Below are 27,066 nucleotides of genomic sequence, written 5' to 3'. Positions count from 1 at the left end.
TATCCTGGATGAAAACCTCTGCCAGAGTGCTCTGGACCTCAAACTTGGCCCAAGGTGCGCCTTCCAACAAGACAATGATTCTAATCACACAGCTAAAATAACAAAGGAGTGGCTTCAGAACAACTCTTTGACCTTTCTTGACTGGCCCAGCCAGAGCCCTGACCGAAACCCAATTGAGCATCTCTGGAGAGACCTAAAAATGGCTGTCCTTCAACGATCACTATCCAACCTGATGGAACTGCAGAGGATCTGCAAGGCAGAATGGCAGAAGATCCCCAAATCCAGGTGTGAAAAACTTGTTGCATCATTCCCAAGAAGACTCATGGCTGTACTAACTCAAAAGGGTGCTTCTACTCAATACTGAGCAAAATGTCTGAATACTTATGACCATGTGATATTTCAGTTTTTTTTTATTAATAAATTTGCAAAAATGTCTACATTTCTGTTTTTTTCAGTCAAGATGGGGTGCAGAGTGTACATTAATTAGAAAAAAAAATAACTTTTTTGATTCTACCAAATGGCTGCAATGAAACAAAGAGTGAAAAATTTAAAGGGGTCTGAATACTTTCCGTACCCACTGTATATTATTGGGAGTCAGAAATTATAGTTAATGAGGGGCACAGTGCTGCTTATCACTTTATATTTTTAACGGTGCGTGGAAAATAATACAATAATGGTGTGGTGCATATCTGTATTCAGGGGGAGACACATGTATTTATACAATGTATGTGACCTTGACATGAAGGTCTGACCAGATGGAGGAGAAACAGGAGAAAGTGACAGTAATCAGATGAGACATCAGTGGTAAGTGCCTGGATGTAACATAGTAACATAGTTAGTAAGGCCAAAAAAAGACATTAGTCCATCCAGTTCAGCCTATAAAATTCTGTCAGAATAAATCCCCAGATTTACGTCCTTCTAAAGAACCTAACAATAACTGTAAGATACAATATTGTTACGCTCCAGTAAGACATCCAGGTCTCTCTTGAACCCTTCAACTGAGTTCGCCATCACCACCTCCTCAGGCAGGGAATTCCAGATTCTCACTGCCCTAACTAAAGAATCCTCTTCTATGTTGGTGGAAAAACCTTTTCTCCTCCAGACGCAGAGAATGCCCCCTTGTGACCTTCACCTTCCTTGGTATAAACAGATCCTCGGAGAAATATTTGTATTGTCCCCTTAAATACTTATACATGGTTATTAGATCGCCCCTCAGTTGTCTTTTTTCTAGACTAAATAATCCTAATTTTGCTAATCTCTCTGGGTATTGTAGTTCCCCCATCCCCTTTATTAATTTTGTTGCCCTCCTTTGTACCTGCTCTAGTTCCATTATATCCTTCCTGAGCACCGGTGCCCAAAACTGTACACAGTACTCCATGTGAGGTCTAACCAGAGATTTGTACACAGGCAGTATAATGCTCTCATCATGTGTATCCAGACCTCTTTTAATGCACCCCATGATTCTATTTGCCTTGGCAGCCACTGCCTGGCACTGTAGATATTATTCTGTATTTTACTGTGTGATGTGAATTGATAATATTATCTGTAAAATCCTCTATCCTACATTCTCACATTTGGTGAAATGTCTGCATGCTTCTAGGTTTTTTAATCGGATGGCACATGGAGTTTTATTGGTCCATTCACACATACATGAAAATCACAAATCTGAGAATGAGATCCGTTAGGGTCACAGAATGTTTTGTTCTGATCTGATTTTGAATATCATAATAGGACATGCTCAATGCGTCTGTAAAAACATGCAGTACACCAATACTGCACATGGATACAGGAATGTAGCCTTATCATGTATAGCACAGTCACTTAGTATATAGTGCACTCATTTATTATGTATAGCAGAGTCCCTTAGCATATAGAGTAGTCACTTATTATGTATAGGACAGTCCCTTAGTATATATAGTGTACTCACTTATTATGTATAGCAGAATCCCTTCAAACCGCACATTCAAGCTCTTTACACCTCCTGTCGCCTCAAGCTCAAAAATCCTTCCAGAATCCGGCCTTACTGCAACCCTCAATCTACTAAAATGCTTGTGCATGTCCTCATCATCTCTCATCTCGACTACTGCAACATCATTTTCTGTAGCCTCCCTACTAACACCCTTGCACCTCTCCAGTCCATCCTTAACTCTGCTGCCTGACTAATTCAGTTCTCTCCTCGCTACTCCTCCACTTCTCCCCTCTGAAAATCTCTTCACTGGCTCCCATTCCCTCAGTGTATCCAGTTCAAAATACTAATGCTGACCTACAAGGCCATCTATATCCTTTCTCCTTCATATATCTCTGAACTAATCTCCCGATTTCTTCCCTCACATAGTCTCTACTCCTCCCAAGACCTCCTTCTTTCCTCCACACTTATTCGCTAGTCACCCAACCGTCTCCAAGACTTCTCCCGAATATCTCCCATCCTCTGGAATTCTTTGCCCCAACACGTCCGACTATCAACCACATTCAGATCCTTCAGGCGAAACCGGAAAACCCAACTTTTCAGGAAAGCTTACAGTCTGCAATGACCCGGCTGCCTCTTCACCACTACTGGAGCTACGCCTCACCAACACCAGAGCTGCTGCTATCCCCAACCTACTGTCTCCTTCCCCTACTGTCTCCTTCCCCACCATCCTGCAGAATGTGAGCCTGCAAGTTCAGGGTCATCTCCCCTCTGTATCAGTCTGTGATTGTTAGTTTGCTTACTGTAAGTGATATCTGTAATTTGTATGTAACGCCTTCTCATGTACAGCACCATGGATCAATGGTGCTATATAAATAAATAATAATAATAAATAATAATAATAAAATAAAGCACTCATTCATTATGTATATCAGAGTCCCTTAGTATATTGTCTACTCACTTATTATGTAAAGCACAGTCCCTTAGTATATAGTGTACTCAGTGTACTCACTTATTATCTTTAGCACAGTCCCTTAGTATATAGTGCACTCACTTATTATGTATAGCACAGTCCTTACTTACATTGTTTCCTCTTATATTATGTATAACTCTGTTGCTTATTACTTACCATCTTCTCTAGTTATATATGGTGCCATCCCTTAAACAACAGAATATAACTCCAAGTAAATCAAACTTCTGTGAAATCAAACTGTCCACTTAGGAAGCAAGACTGTTTGACAATCAATTTCACATGCTGTTGTGCAAATGGAATAGACAACAGATGGAAATTATTGGCAATTATCAAGATACCCTCAATAAAGGAGTGGTTCTGCAGGTGGGGACCACAGACCACATGCTCTCTGGCTGATGTTTTGGTCACTTTTGAATGTTGGTTGTGCTTTCACACTCGTGGTAGCATGAGATGGACTCTACAACCCACACAAGTGGTTCAGGTATTGCAGCTCATCCAGGATGTCACATCAATGCGAGCTGTGGCAAGAAGGTTTGCTGTGTCTGTCAGCGTAGTGTCCAGAGGCTGTAGGTGCTACCAGGAAACAAGCCAGTACTCCAGGATACGTGGTATCCAAATGCTCCTTAAATATCGGGTGGCATACCTAAGGGAGATAGAGCAGCTAAGACTTGACAGACTGCCGATTAATAAACTGCTGGGAAGAAGATGGCAATCACTTTCAACCCAAGGTCTGGAGAAATGAAGGAGTTCCCTAAAGAATCGAAGAGTTAGACGTAGTGACTCCTCTGTTAGCTCAGTGCTGAGCGACCAAGGTGGGAGACCCTGTAGCGGATGTGCTAATAGAGGGTCAGACCAGACAGAAGGCATGGAACCAAGGGAATCGCAACACTATACTGACCGCCGGGGATGTGGGTGGTCTGACAAAGGGTCAACCCTACTATAGGAGGTGACAGAGTCAGATGATACTGTTACGTGTTACAGAACCACTCAGCACCCAGAATATGTTGTGCAGTTATATGTATGTATAATAGGTTCTATGTGAGATGCATGTCCCTAATGCATCAGCCCACAGGCTGCACTCCTGGGCAGAGGGGACACGATATGCTCCTTTTGTCCGCCCTCCCCCCACCTTTGTAATTCCCACAGTAAACATTGGCAGGCTCCGGCCACCTGTGGCTTTTGTAATGCATGTCTGGCCTGCCGCTTTTCTATTGGCCTGCCCTCTGTATCTGTGTGATATATTCTGTGTCCTGTGAGTAAAGTGTTGTCAGACTGGAAATATGTGGAGAAGCAGTGATCTTTCATATGTGCCCATGTAACCAAGGAATTCCAGCCAGCGTCATTCATTCAAACTCCAGCCAATGCAGAGTGGACCTCCGAAAACACGGGGTGGTACTGAAAGAGGTACCCCAGCTTGGGTAGACCCCGTTACAGATACATTGTTCCAAAAAGGTTCAGTGACATGGCCTGATTATGACAGACGGGTGTACTATCAAAGGCAACCGAGAAGGGTCTCTGGTCAGGTAATGGAAGGGGCCAAGGCAGAGGGGGAGGTATGTAAGGAGGCTAATGTCTGTATAATCGATGTGAGGTATGTGTCACAGAGATGGCTGCTCCCTGCGATGCAACCCAGAGTATTTTCCTTTAGTGCACTTGAGCACTAAGATGTCGATAAGTGCACCTGTGCCCGGGTTGCAGGTTGCTATGAGAAATGGGCTGGTCTGGCTACCTACATATCTTACCTGTGGGTGTGGTTACAGCCTACATAATGGCGGCTGTTGTTTGGCACATGGTCTGTGGCTGGAGGTGTTGAGACCTCCATTGGTCTGTGTCTTGGGAGTTGGAAGGCCTCCTGTGTGTGTGTAACTCCAGACCGAGCCTGAGTGCTGGACATTACCCCAGCCTGTCTGCCCACAGGCCTGAGGTAGCAGAATCCTGCCAGGACCTGTGTGAGGTCAGGGTCACGTGACCTGGCCATGTGACTTAGTGGCTGCTGCTGTCTTGGGAAAGAATGAACTCCCACATAGCTCTCGGAGGATCTAGAGGACTATGCTATGGACACTGATGTTTTGTTTTGCCTTCTCTAAAGGTTATTTTCCTTTCTATTGGTATTTCCAGTTTTGTGAAGCAAATAGAGCCACATAGACTTTGAAAGGAACGTGCCTCCTATCGCACCCGAGTGAGTACAAAACCATACACTATATACACATGTTTTTCACTGCTTGAGAAAGGCTCTTGAGAGCCAAAATGTCGCCATGCCATGTGGGCCTAATAAAGTCCACCTTGTTCTTTAAGTAACTTTTGGAGTGCTGCTTCCCATTTTTGTTTCTATACATATATTTGACAAGCATACAGATTATTTCTCGGGAGGCCTGTGCACACACTCATTTGAAGGTGTGCTGTTCCATTTTTTCTAAAAATAGATAGATAGATAGATAGATAGATAGATAGATAGACAGACAGATAGAAGTCTAAACATCAGAGATATACTATATTCTTTCCTTGATAAATTTATGTTGGCTTATGTGATAGAAGAAATTCACATCACATTATTCACTCCCCTTATTCTTCCCATTGTTATTTATTTTCTGTGACTTTCATGCGTGTTTTTTTATTATGATTATTACTTTTGCAGTGAGGAATTTTGTTGAAAAAAATCAACCCCCTGCTGACTGGAGATTGTGCCTATCTCTTTGAAAGGATGTGGAAATGAAATTCCCTACTCGCATGCCTGTATTTCTGAAGCAACACTCCTATGAAATGATGTTCTTCAAAATTATTATTGCTTAATCTGTGGTGTCATTTCAGGAGCGGGAAAACAGTTGACAAATGACTTGTCAGTCGTTCAGCAAGTGTGTGCCAAAAGGCTTCAAATTGTAAATAAGCTGCATTTTTTGTTCTTCTCTGTATATTGACCATTGCCCTTGGTAGGAAACAAATGTTTCAGAAAATGCATTTATAAATGACAAGATCTATTCCTGTATATAAACAAGCTGTTTAGCTGAGGTTGTGCTTGAACAGGTATCTATGGGTGAATTTCCCTTACTGCCTAGTAAACATTCCATAGTAAAACATGAAAAAAGGGTTTTATATATAGGGACAGGAAAACATGGAGAACATATACAAGGGGATTACGCAAACAATATTGACATCCAGATCAATTAGCTATCATGCACATTGCATAATTGTAGGCATAGCAACTACAACTGTCAAACTGAGGTGCCTGCGACCCATGCAGAATTGATTCTAGGGGCCCCAACTACAGCTATATGTAAATAACTATTAGGCATTATGCCCATTACATTGGTGTGTTAACTGTAAAATACAGGTGGCTAATGCACAATTACTGTGCCTGTAAGGATCGTTCATGGTGAAGTTGATGTATTTGGGCTTTGCTGTCAACTTTTCATCAGGCCACAAGTGGTTTGATGATATGGGAACCATGAAAATATGTGATGAATTAGGTACATCAGAGTCTGATGTAAAAAGATTAGTACATTCTTACTGGAATTCTTTAAATAGAATTGCAATAATGCATAGCAGGCAATATGCTTTTGGTACAATTTTTCTGTATCATACAAAGGTCTTCTTCGTATAGCTAACACACAGGATTTCAATGGTACAATTTGATATTCTGCACAAGTATCAGAGTACTTCTCAAGCTTTCTAGCTCTGGCCTTCACTTTCTTTATCCCCCACTACAGATGTAACTTTGTGTCCCCTCAAGGTCAGAATAGTAACTCCTATCTTCTAGGAACTGGCTAACACTGTGACCTTTGTAGACCAATTCTTCTAGATGTCTTGGGGAATTCTGCCTCACACAGCTGTGTTATACTTTGGCTGTACTTAGTACAGGTGTAAAAGAAACTTCTCATTACTCTTTCAATCTCTATGCTACACTCGTGCCAAAACTGGCTAGCTCGAGAGTGGATTCTGGCCCCACTGTGCCATGCACCAGACTTACCCCGAAGGGTTGTGACTAAACAGCTACCTTGATGTTTGCTGGAAACTCTAGCAGTAAGATCAGGCTTGTGCAGCAGATAGCTGCCAGGTACCACTCCAGGGCATTGTCTGGCAGTAGCAGCTGACCCCCAATGGCACAAGACACTGTGTCGACAGGTGCAGGCAGATAAAGTGGGTATACTGTCTGTCTCAGCTGATTCATAGACAGGCAGGTACTGGCAGCCATGGCTACTATGCAGACAGGCGCTGTTGGAAACGGGTGATGTACAGGCAGGTGGTGGGTACAGGCAGACACGATTGCTGTATTGGCAGATAGGTGGGCACGGCTGATACACTGGCAGGCAGGCGTGCACCACTGATACACTATACATTGGTAGGCAGGGGGGCACAGCTTATATGCAGGAATAGGTAGGAGCCAGTTTAGACTGGAGGGACAGGAACAGTTTCAGAAAGGACAAAGATACTGGCAGGTATGACAGGAATGCAAGAATACTTAAATTCAGCACAAACATAGCACATTCAGATTTGTGTTTGCTTTCACAAGCATTTTTACCCAAAGTCGGCAAAAGTCAGTCACAGTTTGGTAAATCATTGCATTTCCACTAATGCTTTTGTATGACTTTGGCTAGGATAGTGGTGCTGTATGATGAGCGGAGGGGACGGTGGGAGGACATTTGCTACTCCAAATCGTTTGTGCTAAACTGTGTTTCAGTGGCAAATCAGAAGGCTAAATTTCCACTTAAAAATCATTATACCTAATGTAGTGTTGCAGCCACGAGGCAAAATTAGCTACTCCTAATTGTATCTGCTGGAACTGTGTTTCAGTGGCAAATCAGAAAGCCAGATTTCCACTTAAAAATTGATAGGCTTAATATAGTGTTGCAGTCACGATGCCCAATTAGCTACTCCAAATCTTTTGTGCTAAAACTGTGTTTTAGTGGCAAATCAGAAGGCTAGATTTGAAAATATAAATTTCTTGTGTTAAAAATGTTGTCCTTAAACAATGCCACATTTTGGCAGAATAATATGTTATGCTGGTAATATTTTGGCCTATGCAGGAGTCCACATTTCAAAATAAAAATTTAAGTGTATAAAAATATAGTGCTACTAGTTTTGCTCCAGCCAGGCGTCCACAACACCATAGCCTAATCTGCCCAGTCTGCATCTGGAGTGCAAAAGTCATTGGACGTCCATGACTCGTTCATCTTGATGAAAGTTAGGCGGTCTACACTTTCAGGGCTAGATGAATGCATTTATCCATCAGGACACCAGCAGCAGCCCTGAAGACACGTTCTGAGAGAATGCAGTCTGCCGGGCATGACAAAACCTCAAAGGCGTGACAGGTAAGCTCAGGCCACTATTCCATTTTTGAAGACCAAAATGCAAAGAGTCAAACCCCCCATGGCATTGATATTGAGCTTAAAAAACTCCTGCACCATCTTCACCAGTTGTTCATTAAGTGTCAGTACTCTGTTCTGCTGGTGCACTGACTGGTCTAAAAAATGTGTGAAACAACTCACAGAAAATGCTTATTTTAATTTTTAGTTATTTTACTCACTTATATATCTCCATTAATTACACAGCGCTTCACAGACATTTTTGCCACTGTCCTCATTGTAGCTCACAAAATAAATTTCCTATCACTATATGTTTGGAGTGTGGGAGAAATCCAGAGTAACGGGAAGAAACCCATGCAAACACCTGGAGAACACACAAACTCCTTGCCGATGTTGTCCTTGGTTGGGTTTTAACCTAGGATCCCAGTGCTGCAAGGCTGCGCTGCTAACCAATTAGCCACCATGCTGCCTCTGCCACTTAAACTGCTGCTGCTAATGTTTTTCCCGGTGATGACTTGACCTTAGCATGTTTGGAATTATCTAACTGCAATGCACACTGTGTGCCTCACTGCTGTCATGTGAAAAATCACTCTTAAGATTGTCCATGTCATGCCTGCTGCAGAGCAGTAGCACACAACCTTCACCAGGGGTGCAGGTGAAGGAAAAACAGGTACACTCACAGAAACCAGAGAGCAGCAGGCAGGAGAGGGAACAAAGTACCAATGGTCACAATACACGTGGTCAGAAACAAGCCAAAGATTCAACAATGGTCGGAAGCGGATAAGACAAAAGACAGAAGCAGGTAAGGATGCAAGCCAAGTCAGAACTGGGAGGTCAATACACTAAAGGGGAACACTGAGTCAAAATGGGAATGGGGGAAAACAGAGACACGGGTTCAGACAGCATATGCAGGAGGACAAATCAGAGCAATCAGAGTCAGCTACAGCAGCCCTAGGCAAAACTATAACCGACATAGCCTGTAGGAAGCAGTGGTGATAAATAGCCAACCTGAACCCAGACTAAGGCTGAGAAAGGTTAACCCCTTCATGACCAGACCGTGAAAAAGGGAAAACAGGACTCCAACCCCAGTCTTGATCATGACAGTACCCTCCTCTCAAGGGGGGCTACCGGACCTTCATGTTTCCCAGGATACCGCACATGAAATGCCCGAACCAATCAATCGGCATGAACTGATCGCACTGGGACCCAGAATCGATCCTCAGGACCATAGCCCCTCCAATGGACCAAATACTGCAGGGAACTGCGGACCATGGGCGAATCCACAGTCCATTCCACCTCATACTCCATCTCCCCATACACAGAAACCGGAGTCAGAGGGGATGGAGACCCAGCAGAGGAGAGTACAAATGACTTCAGGAGAAACTTATGGAACACATTGAAGATCCGCAGTGACGAAGGTAGATGTAGGTGAAAGGAAAATGGATTGGCAACCTCAATAACCTCATAAGGACCTATAAACCTGGGACTCAGCTTAGAGGAAGTAACTTTCAGCCGAATGTTCTTGGTAGTGTGGTGTAGTGACCACTGTGTCCGCTAGAGGACGCTGTGTGGGTGGTCCCAGGATGGGTGTACAGGCACATCCAGTGTGGTAACAGGAGCAGGGTCCTAAATGATCATTATGTATCCCAAGGTGGGTGGCCTTGGGATGAAAACTTGATTATGTGCTGATCAGCAGAGCTGATGTTTTGTTCCAGTGTGTTAGGGAGAAGCCTTCAGGTGATTGGTGAGATGGGTGGGATCAATCACCTACAAGCCCACTTAGGGGCAGGTGTCTAAAACGCCCATAGGAAACTGTATGTGTGAGAATGGTTGCAGGACCTGTAATGAGGTCATAGCCATGTGATCTGGTGGGCATATGGAAGGTCTCGTCTGGCTGACGTGTCTGCCTTCCTGAGTGCACGTGGAGACGTGTATCTGATAGTTCCCTGGAGGGAATGAACGTCTGCACTGAGAAGCAACCATGAGGTAACCCGGTCAGGGGATATAACTGTGAGGCTAGAGAGCCTGCGTACCGGACATAGCAAAGCCTGTGTGACCACAGGATTAACAGAGCAGAGCTCTGTCATGGACGCTATGCTGTATTAATATGAACTTTCTGTTGCGGTTGCTGGTTTATGCTGCATAGTAAACTGAATGGACTGAGTTATGTTGAGAAACCTGTGCCGGACCTGATTTATCGGCTGTCTAGTGAGTATCCCCTACCTTAATAACAAGCGCTACATTACAATTGGTGGAGAATGCAAAGGGCACTGTTGTAGCCTTGTTGCTAGGAGCAACGGACGAGGCTTGCAAAATTCGGTTGCTAAGGGAAACGGTTCCAAAAGCACATGTTGCAGTGCTGGTAATGCTGAGCCAGGAGGGCGGACGGTCTTGAAAACCGTGTGATATGCTGACCAGGGTCAGTGCAAGAGATTTATAGGATACCTCTGTGGTAGAGGAGTCCGAGAACCTGTGTGGCCGTCACCAACAGGTAACAGACAGGAGTTTGTGTTGTACTAACCGGGGTCAGTGAGAAAGACTGTGTACCTGGATGGTTCAGTGTGCAAGGTCCTGGAGGGTCAGTGTTGGGTGGTTCTGGGAGAAGAATCACTGGAGCACGTGCTGTGACCTTGGACCTGGTGAGGCGTGAGTGTTGGACAGGTGGAGAGAGATGTCCTGAATAGCACCCGCTGAGCCCCTGGACCTGGTGAGGCCGGTGTGTTAGGAAACCCTGGGATAGCACCTGGTGCGCCCTGTGTGTTGGACGGTCTCAGGAGGAGACGGACGTCCTGAATAGCACGCAGACAGGACAAGTGTGTTTTTGTGTTGTGTGTTTTTTTTCTTTTCCCTCTCCAACCAGCTTGCGGTGGCTCAGTGGGGTCACAAAGGTGACAAGCGGTTTGCTGTAACTCGGAGGGGTTACGAAGGTGACAAGCGGCTTACTGTCACTCGGCGGGGTTACGATGGTGATGCCCGCAGCTGCTTGTGAGCAGCGGCCGGAGGTGCCGGTGTTTGGTACCAGCAGGAGCTGGTGTGGTATCGTAACAGACATAAACTGTATAGTGTGAACTCTGGCCCAAGGAGGCCTGTTGAAAGGACATGGGGAGATCCCAAAAGGGGGCGGTGGCCCAAATCGGGGTGGTGACCCAAAAAGGGGTGGAGTCCCAGAGGGAGGTGGTAACCCAAAAAGAGGTGGAGTCCTAGGGGGGACAGTGACCCAAATCGGGGTGGTAACCCAAAAAGGAGTAGAATTCCAAAAGGGGGCGGTATCCCAAAATGGAGTGGTAACCCAAAAGGGGCGGAGCTTCCTCAAGTTAAAAGGGTGGCGTAGACAGACTGCTGCCCAGGCAAGTGGACTATGTGTGTCTAGTCTGGTATATGAATTACCCACCCGGTGAGAAGCTTAGGGGGTGTGCCCTGCTGATGAATGGGGAGGATATGCTTGGAATGGTTGATTCTGGGGATCGGTGACCCTAGTGAGGACTGTGCCAGAGAAATTTATAATGTCCGAAAGGAAGATTGCGGTCACCTGCATCCATGGGTGCACTAAGGACTATGTAATAGCCATGGTGATACTCGAGTCAGACAGGGACATTAAAAACCATGATCTCGCTGTAGTCCCGAACTTAACCTGTCCGGTGATAGTAGGCCGGGACTCTAGGCTGTTTTCAGACTTGTGGGATGAGGGAAATCCTCTACAGCAGGAGGATGGAGTCCTCGCTACTGATGGGGTGGCGTACCTTAAGGCAATAACACCTCCCACAATGGATGGTTCAGACGTAGGAGCGACCGAAGGAAGGGATGCGTCTGGCCAATTTACTGAGTGGGCATCACCTGAAGGGTACCACAGTGTGACTGATATTGATGTGGTAAATAAAAAGAGCAGAACTGACACCCAGATAGAGAGTATCTTGGGGTTTCACCGTACTGTGTGGGGTGACTTTGACGTGTTGTTGCCAGTTGCAACCACTAGGACCGAGTCTAATGCTATGCCGACTGAAACTCGGACACAAGGAAATGACAGTGCTTCACAAGATGGAGATGTTTCTACTGTTAGGCTAGCAGAGATGAGACGGTGATGCTTGCTAAAGTGGACAAATCAGTTGTAGAAATGACCGGAAGAAGGGGTACATCTGCCCAACTTATGGACCTGACGTCTTGAGATATGATGGATAGTGGGCTGGGAGATGAGACAACTGGAGTAGACACAAGATTTGACGGTAACTGGAGGGTTCACTTGACTGATGGGGCTGACCCAGTGGTACCCGTTGAAGATATAATAAAAGAAGTAGTGGTGCAACACGTGATAGCCAAAAGGGAGCAGGATCATGAGATACAGCTGATAAAAGAGACAGTGGAAGAACATGTCAAATGAGAAAGAGTCCTGAGACAAATGGCCAAGCACCGGGTCGAGGAGCTCGAGAAAGAAGTCTTGGAGCTCAAAGAAACTGTAAGAGGTCTTCTGTGGAAGAAGAGGTTGGACGACGACTTACAGCGGCCAAGCGCGAGTGATAACAAGACAAAACTGCCAGTACCCATCTTGGCAAAGGGTCTTGAATAGGCTAAATCTTATGAAGATTTGGAGCCAGGAGCTGAAGAAGACAGTCATCAGGTCGGGACGCCTGTAGTGAGGGAAGTGTCCGTGGTAAACCCAGAGCCTTCTGTCCAGGAACAAACCAAGACACCGACCTTCAAGTCTGTGATTGACGTACCCGAAGACATGAAAGAAGCCTGTGCTGAGGAAGGTGTGCATGAGGCTTTTAAGGAGGCGATTCAAGTGTGTAAGGTGCACTGGGCACATGAGGCTCGGCAGTTGGTGATAATATCAGCCAGGGAAGACACAGCAATCCGGGTAGCTGTCCTGAAAAATATGATTTGCAATGTCTCCATGCTAAGCAGTTATTTAGGTGGAGTAATATGAAAGCTGCTCGACGCCTAGAGCTAGCAAGGGAAGCGAAGGAACGGCTGGGCTTGGGCGAAGATATAATTCCCGCACCCAAAGGTCTGATTGGGAGAGTCATTGGAAGACTCGGGAAGGTAATACAAGACCTTGTAAATATGTCCGGTGTGGCGATGGTGAGGTTCCCTCCGGATGATAAAGTCCAGGTGTCGGGTGAGGAGGCCATGGTTCCCATCACTGTGGTTGGCTCCATGGAAAGCCTGAGAAACTTTCGGATGCTCTTGGAGTATCGAGTGGGGTACCTGCAAGAGATTGAGCAGTTGAGGCTGGACCGACTGCAGATCAACAAAGAGGTGAGGAACATCAGGTGGCGGCTGCCTTCAACCCAAGATGTAAGGACCCGAAGGGTCCCTCTGTGGTGCCCCCAGGAGTATGGCTGCCACAGTGGCTTTGCCTTCCTCCAGGGGAGGGTAATGCCAGGCTTGGAAGCAATGATGGGTCTCTCTCGCAGTCAATCTATGCATGCAACACAGTTCCACTCCAGGCCAGCAGGGCGAACTCTGAACCGGAATTGAGGGGAGGAGTGCTCTCTGAGGGCCAAGAGGAAGGAGTAGTCAGTTAGTCTACGGAGGGTGAAGTGTGCAGACGTGTGAAAGGAGCGCTGAGCTAGAGCTGAGAGGACGAGCTCATCTCGGGAGAGAGCGCATGAACTGGAGCCTGGTCTCCACGGTTGTACGGATACTAATGGTCCTGCAACAGACACCAGAGGAGTAGGAGTCTGTAAATGCCCTGCTCCCATCTAAGACTTGAGGGCACAACAGTAGCTTGGATAGTGAGCCTGGACTCAGGAGAGAGGAGTCCCCGAGAGAGGCTACAGCTGTCTGCCGTGCAAGTGAGGTTCTTGAGAACATCTGTCCGGAGGAACTCCAGTGTAACTCAGTATGGGGAGTACTTCATTTGAATAAGCTCTAGTAAGGAGACTGCACAGCCCATCTGCTGAGAGAGAATCCCAGAGTTGCTTCCAGGCAAGCCTGCTCCAATGCCATCTGTAATCAGGACCCTGGACTGCAGTTACCAAGTAAAGGTACAGAAATTGCACCCCGCTGTGCCTTGTCTGCTTCCTACCTTTCCGGCATAGCTACATCCCCGTGCCGACCACATCTACACTGCCCTGGGACTATAGCTTCACCTGTGGGGAGCTTTTACATCTTTGCTGCACCATACCATCAGTCCCAGAGGATCTGTCTGCAGTGTCGGCTTAACACCTCCCTTGCCGAACACGACAGGTGGCGTCACAAACTATTCATCTAACTACATTCCACCATTCACATCTCCCTATTACTTGGGTGCCCAGGGCCACGGTCCGGGTCACCGCTGCTGTGACACATCCCACTGATACCGGCCTGGCACCGAGTACCCCACAGCCCTGGGAGGGCGACCCACCTCCAGGTAGTGACATGGCAGGTGGCCGAAAATTAACAGCAGGGCAAGGACATCAAAAGCCTGCAAGTGGCAGTTCGACGGGCTGTACGAGGCTGAGAGACCTTAGTTCCTGTGAGACACAGAATGGGTCAGACTCAGGCCAGACAGTAGGCTCAACTAAGACTTATGACCGCACCAACCGGGAGAGCCGGTCGGGGAATGGAACAGACAGGGAGAGGATACAGTCATGGCCAAATGTATTGACACCCCTGCAATTCTGTCAGATAATACTCAGTTTCTTCCTGAAAATGATTGCAAACACAAATTCTTTGGTATTATTATCTTCATTTAATTTGTCTTAAATGAAAAAACACAAAAAGAATTGTCCTAAAGCCAAATTGGATATAATTCCACACCAAACATAACAAAGAGGGTGGACAAAAGTATTGGCACTGTTCAAAAAATCATGTGATGCTTCTCTAATTTGTGTAATTAACAGCACCTATAACTTATCTGTGGAACTTAACAGATGTTGGCAATAACTAAATCACACTTGCAGCAAGTTGACATGGATGAAAGTTGACTCAACCTCTGTCCTGTGTCCTTGTGTTTGAGCATGGAGAAAAGAAAGAAGACCAAAGAACTGTCTGAGGACTTGAGAAACCAAATTGTGAGGAAGCATGAGCAATCTCAAGGCTACAAGTCCATCTCCAAAGACCAGAATGTTCCTGTGTCTACCGTGCACAGTGTCATCAAGAAGTTTAAAGCCCATGGCACTGTGGCTAACCTCCCTAGATGTGGACGGAAAAGAAAAATTGACAAGAGATTTCAACGCAAGATTGTGCGGATGTTGGATAAAGAACCTCCACTCACTAATATCCAAACAAGTTCAAGCTGCCCTGCAGTCCGAGAGTACAACGGTGTCAACCCGTACTATCTGTCGGCATCTGAATGAAAAGGGACTGTATGGTAGGAGACCCAGGAAGACTTCACTTCTTACCCCGAGACATAAAAAAGCCAGGCTGGAGTTTGCCAAAACTTACCTGAAAAAGCCTAAAACATTTTGGAAGAATTTTCTCTGGTCAGATGAGACAAAAGTAGAGCTTTTAGGGCAAAAGCATCAACATAGAGTTTACAGGAGAAAAAAGAGGCATTCAAAGAAAAGTACACGGTCCCTACAGTCAAACATGGCGGAGGTTCCCTGATGTTTTGGGGTTGCTTTGCTGCCTCTGGCACTGGACTGCTTGACCGTGTGCATGGCATTATGAAGTCAGAAGACTACCAACAAATTTTGCAGCATAATTTAGGGCCCAGTGTGAGAAAGCTGGGTCTACCTCAGAGGTCATGGGTCTTCCAGCAGGACAATAACCCAAAACACACTTCAAAAAGCACTAGAAAATGGTTTGAGAGAAAGCACTGGAGACTTCTAAGGTGGCCAGCAATGAGTCCAGACCTGAATCCCATAGAACACCTGTGGAGAGATCTAAAAATGGCAGTTTGGAGAAGGCACCCTTCAAATATCAGGGACCTGGAGCAGTTTGCCAAAGAAGAATGGTCTAAAATTCCAGCAGAGCATTGTAAGAAACTCATTGATGGTTACCGGAAGCGGTTGGTCACAGTTATTTTGGCTAAAGGTTGTGCAACCAAGTATTAGGCTGAGGGTGCCAATACTTTTGTCCGGACCATTTTTTGAGTTTTGTGTGAAATGATCAATGTTTTGCTTTTTGCTTCATTCTCTTTTGTGTTTTTTCATTTAAGACAAATTAATTGAAGATAATAATACCAAAGAATTTGTGCTTGCAATCATTTTCAGGAAGAAACTGAATATTATTTGACAGAATTGCAGGGGTGTCAATACTTTTGGCCATGACTGTAGAGATTAAACAGTGTCTGATGATGCAGATGAACTGTGACTGGAAGGACAAAGACCAAGGCCAATATTCTGACCGCTGGGGGCGGGGGAGGCCTAACAGAGATATGAGGCCATATGACAGACAAAACAGCAGGAGACGGTTCTCTAGACTGGTAGGGCAAGGTGACATGGGTGCCCGGGCTAGAGATCCCGGGGTGATGTCGTGTGTTCAACTCCACAAGCTTTAACAGAGGGGGGAGGTATGCGATATAGTGACCTCTGTGTCTGCTAGGGGGCGCTGTGTGGGTGTCCCAGGACGGGTGTACAGGCACATCCAGTGTGGAAACAGGAGCAGGGTCCTAAATGATCGTTATGTATCCCAAGGTGGGTGGCCTTGGGATGAAGGCTTGATTATGTGCTGATCAGCAGAGCTGATGTTTTGTTCCAATGTGTTAGGGAGAAGCCTTCAGGTGATTGGTGAGACGGGTGGAATCAATCACCTACAAACCCACCTAGGGGCGGGTGTCTAAAACGCCCATAGGAAACTGTATGTGGGAGAATGGTTGCAGGACCTGTGATGAGGTCATAGCTATGTGATCTGGTGGGCGTGGCTACGGACATATAAGGTGGCCAGGGTAGGTCACATGAGAGAATGCTTGGTCTGTATGGAAGGTCTCGTCTGGCTGACGTGTCTGCCTTCCTGATTGCATGTGGAGAGGTGTTTCTGATAGTTCCCTGGAGGGAATGAACATCTGCACTGAAAAGCAGCCCTGAGGTAACCCGGTCAGGGGATATAACTGTAAGGCTAGAGAGCCTGCATACCGGACATAGCAAAGCATGTGTAACCACAGGATTAACAGAGCAGTGCTCTGTCATGGACGCTATGCTGTATTAATATGAACTTTCTGTTGCGGTTGCTGGCTTATGCTGCATAATAAACTGAATGGACTGAGTTATGTTGAGAAACCTGTGCCAGACCTGATTTATCGGCTGCCTAGCGAGTATCCCCTACCTTAACGACAAGCGCTACCTTACAATAGACAACCATACCTTATCGCCCACCAGGAACATGGGTCCTGTAGATCGTTGCTTATCCGCAAACTGTTTATGTTTGCCCTGAGCTTCCCCAATGTTCCTCTGGACCTACCTCCATACCTCCCTCAGCCGCTGAATGGCCGAATCAGCCCCCAGACACCTCGATTCCAACCTGGAAAACTCACCAAAATGGGGATGAAAGCCATTACAAAAGAATGGAAAGGTACCCGTGGACTGATTAATACAATTATTAAAGGCAAACTCAGCCACTGGTAAAAAAGAAAACCAATCATTCTGCTGGGACATGACAAGACACTGCTAAATTTTTTCAAGAGACTGATTGGTCCTCTCTGTCTGACCATTGGTTTCGGGATGATAGGCCGAGGAGAAAGCCAAAGTAATACCTAACCTTTTACAAAAAGGCCTCCAGAATTTGAACACAAATTGTACCCCCTATCTGAAACCACATTCAAAGGCACACCATGCAATCCCACCATGTGCTCAGCAAACAACCTAGAAAGAGTTTCAGCAATAGGCAGTACCACCAAAGTTACAAAATGAGCCTGTTTACTGAATCTATCCACCACCACCCAGACGACAGTTTTGCCATTGGTAGGAGGGAGATTAGTGATAAAGTCCATGGACAAATGAGTCCAAGGTCTATCTGGAATTGGCAATAGCGCCAGTTCACTGACTGGCCTGTGATGGGAGCTCTCAGCATTGGCACAATTATCACACATAGACACAAACACGGCAACATCAGAGGCCATAGAGTACCACCAAAACAGCCTAGCAATAGCTTTTCAAGAAGCCGATATTCCAGGATGCCCACTTAGAGCAGAATAGTGGAACTCCTGGAACACCATCAACTGGTACTGAACCGGGACAAAGAGCTTGTTGTCAGGCAATGACAGAGGAGAAAGAAACTGAGCCTCACAACTCTCCCACTCCAACTCTGAGGACACCACTGCCATAACTACCCTGTGCTGAAGAATGGAGGAAGGAGGTTCAGGAGGTGATATCGGATCAAAGCTGCACGATAAGGCATCCACCTTAACATTCTTGAAACCAGGTCGAAAGGAAAAATTAATGTGTGAAAAAAAGCGAACACCTCGCCTGTCTGGGAGTCAAACATTTGGCCGACTCAATATAAGACAGATTCTTGTGGTACGTAATCATCATGATCCAATGAAGAGCCCCCTCCAAAAAATGCGTCCATTCTTCAAAGGCCAACTTAATAGCTAAAAGCTCCCGATTCCCAACATCATAATTTCTCTCAGCAGAAGAGAATTTTTTCAAGATGAAGGCCCAGGGCCTCAGGTTAGTCAAAGTAGCGGGTCCTTGGGACAACACCACTCCCACTCCCACCTCTGATGCGTCCACTTCAACGATGAATGGTTTAGATGGATCAGGCTGGACCAAAACAGGGGCAGACATAAAGCATTTCTTTAATAAAGCAAACACCTCCACAGCCAGAGCTGACCAGTTTTTGATATCAGCCCCATTACGAGTCGGATCCGTTAGGGGCTTGACCACCTGTGGAAACCCCTTAATAAAATTCCTATAATAGTTTGCAAACCCCTGAAAGCGTTAAAGACCCTTTAAGTCTCTGGGTTGCACCCAATTCACAATGGCCCTTACCTTCCCAGGGTCCATACGAAACTCTTTCTCAGACAGAATGAACCCCAGAAAGGACAATTCTTAGACAAAAATTGTGCACTTTTCAGGTTTTCCAAAAAGTAGCCTCTTGAGAACTGCACGAAGATGATCCATGTGTTAGATAAGAACTCAAGGATATCATCCAAATACACCATCATAAAGCGCCCAATAAAATCAGAAAATACATGGTTAATGAATTTCTGAAAAACAGCTGGCTCATTGGTGAGAAAAAAGGGCATAATCAAATTCTCAACCCTTCAGAAGTGAGAAACACAATTTTTCACTCATCCCCTTCCCGAATACAGATAAGATTATATGCCCCCTGAGGTCAAATTTAGAAAAACATTTGGCCCCCGACAATTGGTTGTGTAAATCAGGGATGAGCGGAAGGGGGTAGGTATTCCTCACTGTGATCTTATTCAATCCTCAAAAATCGAGACAAGGGCGCAAACCACCATCTTTTTTTTTTTTTACAAAAAAGAATCCAACCACCACAGGAGTGACAGAGGGATGGATGTGGCCTTTATGTAGGCTTTCAGAAGTATACTCTTTCATAGCGATTCGCTCCGGACCAGAGAGGTTGTACAGACAGGACTTGGGCAGTTAAGCACCTGGAATCAGATTGATAGTACAATCAAAAGGATGGTGTAGTGGTAAGACCCCCTTTTTGGAAAAAAACATAATCAAAATCCTTCAGGTATTCCAGAATACCTTTCAGATTAATGGATGACACAAGTAGAGTATTAGGGCAACTTCTACTACAATTAGGACCCCATTTAATAATGTCCTGAGATTTCCAGTCTATCACAGGATTACCGTATGTAACTCTAACCAGGGGAACCCCAACACCAGTCCCGCAAGCAGATTGTCCAGAACAAAACATAAAATATGTTCCTGGTGCAAGTAACCCACTTTAAGGAGAAACTCCTGAGACAAATTTGATGACATTCTTAGCCAGTGGTGTTTTGTCCATGGCAACAACATGAGTCAGAGTCTCCAGCCTAACTGTCCCTAACCTACACTTGGTCACCAAGTTAGAGTCAATAAAGTTCATGGACGACACGCAGTCCACGAAAGCAGAAGTGGGCATGCAGCAACTCCCACAACTAAGTTCCACTTCCAACAATACTTTTGAAAATGAGGAAAAGGTATCTGAGAGTCTGGGTGACCTCCACGACAATCAATCAGACCACCCGCTTGTTAGTCGGTGGGCAGCAGGGGCAGTCCTTTTTCCAATGTCTGGGATCTCTGCAGTAAAAACACAGCTTTCCTTCATGTCACTGTCTCCTCTCATCCTTGAGGTTGGTGGCCCCCACCTCCATAGGATCAGATGGTGGCAAAACAACAGGATTAGCAGGGAGTAACGGAACCTTTCGCTGTGTAACACCTCTCTCCATTAGTCTCCGATCCATATGGATAGCCTGAGTCATAGCCTCCTCCAATGAGCTGGGTGGTGGATGGAGAGCCAGAGCAACCTTCAGGTGATCTGATAGTCCTCTCCTGAACTGACATCTCAGCGCAGAGTCATCCCAGGACACCTCAGTGGACCATCAACGGAATTCGGAGCAATACCATTCAGCTGAGAGCTTCCCCTGAAAGAGACTCATGATTGTGTCCTCTGCTACTCTGACCCAGTCAGGCTCGTCAAAAATAAGTCCTAAGGCCTCAAAGAACCTATCCACAGACACACGTTCAGGGGCTGAATCAGGTAAAGAGAAGGCCCATGATTGAGGTCCCTCCCGCAGTAAGGAAATGATAATCCCCACCTGCTAACTCTCATCTCCAGAGGATAGGGGTCTAAGAGAAAAAAATAGCTTGCAACTCTCCTTAAATGTATAGAACCTCTCCATTTCTCTGGAGAAGGCATCTGGGAGCCTGACTGTAGGTTTAAAGAGTGCTATGAGACATCAACAGTGTTAGTGTACTTACAGACAGACAGGGAAGAAAATCCCTGCAAATATTTTACCGAGTCAGAAAGTTTCCTTTGCAGGTGATTATGAGGCAAGGCCAAAGCCCTATGTTCCACAGACAGATCCTGCATCATTTGTGTCAAACTATCCATTTGATCCGCCAAAATATGGGGCAGATCCATAGAAAGCAGAGCAGAGAAAGGAAAAAAAGCTGTTTCTGGTCGGTTATAATGTCATGCCTGCTGCAGCGCAGTAGCACACAACCTCCACCAGGGGTGCGGGTGAAGGAATAACAGGTACACTCACAGAAACCACAGGGCAGCAGGCAGGAGTCACTAGGTGGTGGAAGAGTAGTCAGAAAAGCAAGGTCAGCAACAGAGAGGGAACGAAGCATCAGAGGTCACAGCAATACACATGGTCAGAAGCAAGCAAGAGAATCAGCAATGGTCGGAAGCGGATAAGACAAAAGACAAAAGACAGAAGCAGGTAAGGACACAAGCCAAGTCAGAACTGGGAGGTCAATACACTAAAGGGGAACACTGAGTCAAGACAGGAATGGGGGAAAACAGAGACACGGGTTCAGACAGCAAATGCAGGAGGACAAATCAGAATCAGCTACAGCAGCCCTAGGCAAAACTATAACCGACACAGTCTGCAGGAAGCAGAGGCGATAAATAGCAAACCTGAACCCAGACTGAGGCTGAGAAAGGTTAACCCCTTCATAACCAGATCGGGAAAAAGGGAAAACAGGACTCCAACCCTAGTCTGGATCACGACAGTCCTCAAGAGTGTTTCGATACTCCAGCATGCGCACTCCCCTTTCAAGGTAGTAAAGCATCTGGCTTAATTTACAGAGTGGTAACCCAATAATCAGTACTATTTCTAATCCTAATAATACGGCCAGCAATCATGTTGCAGATAGTACAACAAGAAGACGCTCATGTGTTGGCCACTTCCAAGAGTTCCAAGTACATGGTGTGTTGGTGGTGGGTAAAGGCTTAAGCTTGCTTCTTCTATCTTCTCTCGCCAACCACGGACAACACAGAATTATTCATTATCCTCTACATCTCTTGACTGTTGCATGTCCATCACTATTCTTCATCATCCTCCTCCATTTGTTCCTCGGCTCCTGCACATTTACAAACAGTTTTTAGGTATCTTGGGTCCCCTTCGATCGCTATAATCCACCCTCCCATGGCACCCATGGCACCATCGAAATGTTAGAGATATTGTTATCACTTCCACTTCTTCCTCTGCTTCCTCCTCTTCCTCTGTGAACACCACCACCTCCTCCTGCAGACTATTCAAAGTATGCTCCAGCATGTAGATGACCAGAATATTGATGCTGATGATGGCAACATCAGTGCTAACCATCCTAGTAGGTATTTCGAAACTGTTAAAAGGGTACAGAGGTCCTTTATCTGTGCCCACTCCGTAAGAATGATTTGTTACACAATAATACTGTATTGGGACAGACTATACAAAATGTTATACTTTACCACGGGACATCACTGCTGCCACAGTCGCTGCAATATGTGCGTAGTGTAATTCCACAGTGTCGGCACAGTGCATATCAACCAGTTAACTGGTAGCCCGAAAGACTTCTGTAACAATGTAAGTCTATTACCACAGGTGATGTAGATGCCAGAAATGACCACACAGCAGTTGAGCTTTCTGCAGAAGCACATCAAGGCTGGGATAGTGGCGTAGAAATTGCTGTACCACCAGGTTGAGGACATGAGCCATCCAAATCCGCACTGATATCGCACACGGCGTTCAGTGACTCCAGGTTAAGTGGAGACAGCCATTGCTCTAACTCGGCCTGGATAGCTTTCCACAATGCTTGAGCTGTGTCACTGCATTCTCCAAGGCATATGAATTTAAACGCTGCCTTGCTGTGCAGTATGGTGTTTGGGGGGATTTTCTCTCCACTCTTGGAAAGTGTGCCTAATTTAGGTAGAGATTGAGTATACAGGTGGAGTACGTACAGGAGGTGGATGAGGCAGAAGCAGTGGAGGAAGGGTTACATACAGCAGTTTGTCCTGCAACCTTGGGGATTACAAGATTTACTGTTTAGTGACATGTTGGTGTCTAGTGATTTATTTTACCATCCCTTGGTGTCTAGTGGGTTACTTTTCCAAAACGAGATGTTTAGTAATTTAGTTCTCCAACCCCTGTTGTCTAGCAGTTTAGTTCTTTATCTTCTAGTGTGTAATGTTTTTGTTATCCAACTTTAGGTGTTTAGTATATTATTTCTCCAAGATATGTTGTATAATAGTTTAGTTCTCCATCTTCCGGTGTACAGTATAGTGGTTTAGTTATCCAAATTTAGGTATTTAGCAGTTGATTTCACCAAGCCCTGTTGTCTAGTAGCTTAGTTTTCTCTCTTATGGTGTGTACTGGTTTCGTTCTCCATACCCAAGTGCCCTGCAAGCCTTGGGGATTCTAAGACTTGTGGAACAGCCTTTTCCCCACCAGCCCCCACTGCCACCAGAGTCACCCAGTGCCCAGTCAGTGAGATGTAACACCCTTGTCCATGCTTGCTCGTCCAAGTGTCAGTGTTGAAATGCACCCTGTCATAAATCAATTTTTTCAAGAAGCGGGTGATATCTGCGACATGCTGGTGTACCACAGTCACAATTTTCTTATAGAAGTAATGGCGACTGGGCTACTGACACTGGACTACAGTGGCCATCAGCTTTCAGAAACCATCTGTATCCACGAGGCAGAATGGCTGCATTTCCGTGGCCAACAGATTGGATTGGCCATCCAATTATCATAGAGATCACAGGCCAGGAGTCACGCAGAATCACCCACTGTGATCTTTGGAGCGGGGAGCTCTCAGCTGGTCCCTATCATCCAAATAATTACACAATTGGGCAACGATCAACCGAGGAGGCCGCAGGCTGTTCACAACAATTAGTTATCACAAAACTAATAGTGATCGTACGGCATATACACCTTCGGATTATAGTGCATGGAATATGTGTATATACCGCTGTACGATCACTGTTATCTCCACGATAACCGCACACTCCTCACTACCACCACTAGTCATGTTTGTCACGGTTCTACCCCTCAGGATGTTTGGGGTGCAGTTACTGGCACCTCGGTTGTCCAATCTGGTACATGGGCGTGCTGAAGCTGTTGGTACTTTAATGGACAGCTCAGCCGCCCAACCAGGTACAGGGGCGTGATAAAGCTGTCACTACTTTGATTGACAGCATGGCCATCCAATCTGGTTCAGGGGTGTGCTGAGCTGCCAGTGTGTTTATTGATGGCTCAACTAGCTAATTGGTGACTGGGAGGCGTGTGTTCATTATCCCGAGTAAATGCCGTGTTTACTTAACTGAGCAGCTTCTCTCAGACCACTGCCAGATGTACATTCATCTTGTGAGGCTTGTGCTTTGTGCTCCCTGTGCCTTGAGTTCTATATGCTTGATCTGTTGCCCAACCTTGGACTTTGTTCTGACTATCTGCCTGTTTAACCCCTTCAGCTCTGATCCATTATCCTCCCGGTAGTCTGACCTCGGAACCTTACCTGACTATACTATTGTCTCTTCCTTCTGTTTATGACGTACCCTCTTGGCTTCTGACTATGAGAAATGAATAACATCACAATGTTTTTAAATAAATACAGGTCGATGGGATGCCATTCTTCTTTTGAAGTTCACACCATTAGGGTCTTCTTTCCCCTGTCCCTCAGAGTAGCAGTCATGTACTGTCCCCCAAGCTCACCCACCCTCTTCCTTGACCAATTTTCTGTCTTGAAGCCACAATTCATGTCCTCAGAATTGCCAACCCATTTCATGGGAGACTTCCACATCTCTGAACATAATTCACCATCAAACTCAACCGTACCCAAAAGCCTCATGCAACCTTTATCTACCCCCCCCATTTCCTCAAGATGGCTGGACAATTATTGTAAATAAGCTTCTGTACTTTCTGTCACCCTCACCTAATTGTACATTGTAAGCTCTGAAGAGCAGGGTCATCATAAGTTTTGCTTTAATTCTTTGATTATTGTTAACTTTGTCACTTATGACTGTTTTATATGAACTGCTGACTTGTAAAGCCCAGTGCAATATGTTTGCACTATATATATATAAAGGTAATTATTATTATTAGTAGATTAGAAGATTAAAGTTGGTGAAGTTCCAACTCTTAAGGGCCCGTCACACTAAGCAAGATAGCTAGCGATATCGCTAAAGCATCACCCATTTTGTGACGCAGCAGCGATATTGCTAGCGATATCGCTATGTGTGATACTTACCTCTGACCGGCTCCCCCGCTGGTTATCGCTGATCTCGCAAGAACGTCCTGGGCCGTTTCTCATCGGCCGCTTCCTGCTGGTGCCGATAAGCGACGCGTAGACGTGGGCGGAAGGACGTCTTCATCGCCGCATCTGACAGGTAAGTAACGACCGCCGACCGCTGCTATGTCGCTGGTGAGATCTGCCTGTTTGGCAGCTCACTAGCGACCATTTAGCAATGCACCAGTGATCCTGACCAGGTCATATCATTGTTGGGATCGCTGGTGCATCGCTAAATGTGACGGTACCTTTAGCTTTGCCCTGTGTAGGAGGAAACAGTCTTTTACATGACCACAACTGCACAAACAAGGGCTGACTGGCTGACACAGGGTGGAGTAGGGTGAATATGACAAACTGCTGGACTATGAGTGAGATGCAAGCCCAGATGTTATGGTGGATTGAGAAAGATGTGATGTGCTCATTTTATGAAATCAGTCAAAAACAGCAGGCATGTCCACTTCTGTAACTGCTGACAGGCTTTCACTAACGACGACTGTAGCAGGTTCTGTGGTGGAGAACTGTGCCAGAACACTTTCCACGCTGACGGAGGAGAAAGAAGCAGCAGATGTGGTTTATGGGCCGGCCGGTAGTTGGCAGGGACCACAAGTCCGTATTTTAGGGCTGTGAGATTACCAGACTGACACATGTTGATCGCGCACTTTCTAGTTCATGCCTGTAATAGGCAAATTATTGGATTTTTAGCCTCTGCTCAGTAGTTTTATACAAAGATTGCAGATAACATAACAAATGATTAATTGAGATGCCACTTATGTGGACTTACTGTGTGTGATGTTAAGGTGGAGGAAGAGGATTAGAGGTCACTTGATGCAGAGCTTGGAATCCACTGATGCACATTCTGTTCCTCATCTACAAGGCACGCCCATGTGCAGCTGCCAAAGAAAGAGTCGAGTAGCCTGTCCAGTAACAGAAGTTGTCAAAATGCTGCTCAATTTTTCACTGCAGAAAAACCTCAATGCTATTCAACTCTCCTCCTCTAAAACCAACTTCACCATCACAGATGATAATTTTCCTCTTTACTCTCCAAGGGCCCCGTCACACATAACGACTCACCAGCGATCCTGACAAGGATATGAACTTGTCAGGATCGCTGGTGTGTCGCTACATGATCGCTGGTGATCTGCCAAACAGGCAGCTTCACCAGCGATCAGGACAGCGACACGTGGGTAACAAGCTACTCACGTCGCTTAGTTACACACTGTCTACCTTAGTTACCAGCGCGCTGGTGCAGGGAGCTGGTAACCAAGGTACACATCGGGTTTCTAAGTGCCGCGCAGCGCTTAGAAACCCAATGTGTACCTTGGTTACCAGCTCCCTGCACCAGCGCGCTGGTAACTAAGGTACACATCGGGTTTCTAAGCACCGCGCGGCACTTAGAAACCCGATGTTTACCTGGGTTACCAGCTCCAGCTCGCTGATCGCTTGTCTCTTGCCTGCCACACGCAGCGATGTGTGCTGGCCAGCGGGAGACCAGAGATCAAAAAAATGTCCTGGCCATTCGAGGACAATCAGCGATACCCAGCAGGGGGGGCTGGTCGCTGATAAGTGTCACACACAGCGATCTCGCTGGTGAGATCGCTGTTGCATCACAAAACTTGTGACTCAGCAGCAATCTCACTAGCAAGATCGCTGTGTGTGATGGGGGCTCAACTCAAGTCACCACACCTGTGAACTTGAGCCAATCACGTCCCACCTCATTCCAAAGCTTACAACACTCTTCATACCCACCACTTCAACCTGTCACTAACAACTTTAGTCTTCTCCTCATGCTTCAGACAT

The sequence above is a fragment of the Dendrobates tinctorius genome, unplaced genomic scaffold, assembly GCF_039654945.1.
Source record: "Dendrobates tinctorius isolate UK_male_01 unplaced genomic scaffold, ASM3965494v1 ptg000069l, whole genome shotgun sequence".
Classification (NCBI taxonomy): Eukaryota; Metazoa; Chordata; class Amphibia; order Anura; family Dendrobatidae; genus Dendrobates; species Dendrobates tinctorius.
The sequence above is the reverse complement of the archived record's forward strand: the minus strand, read 5'-3'. Positions refer to the sequence as shown.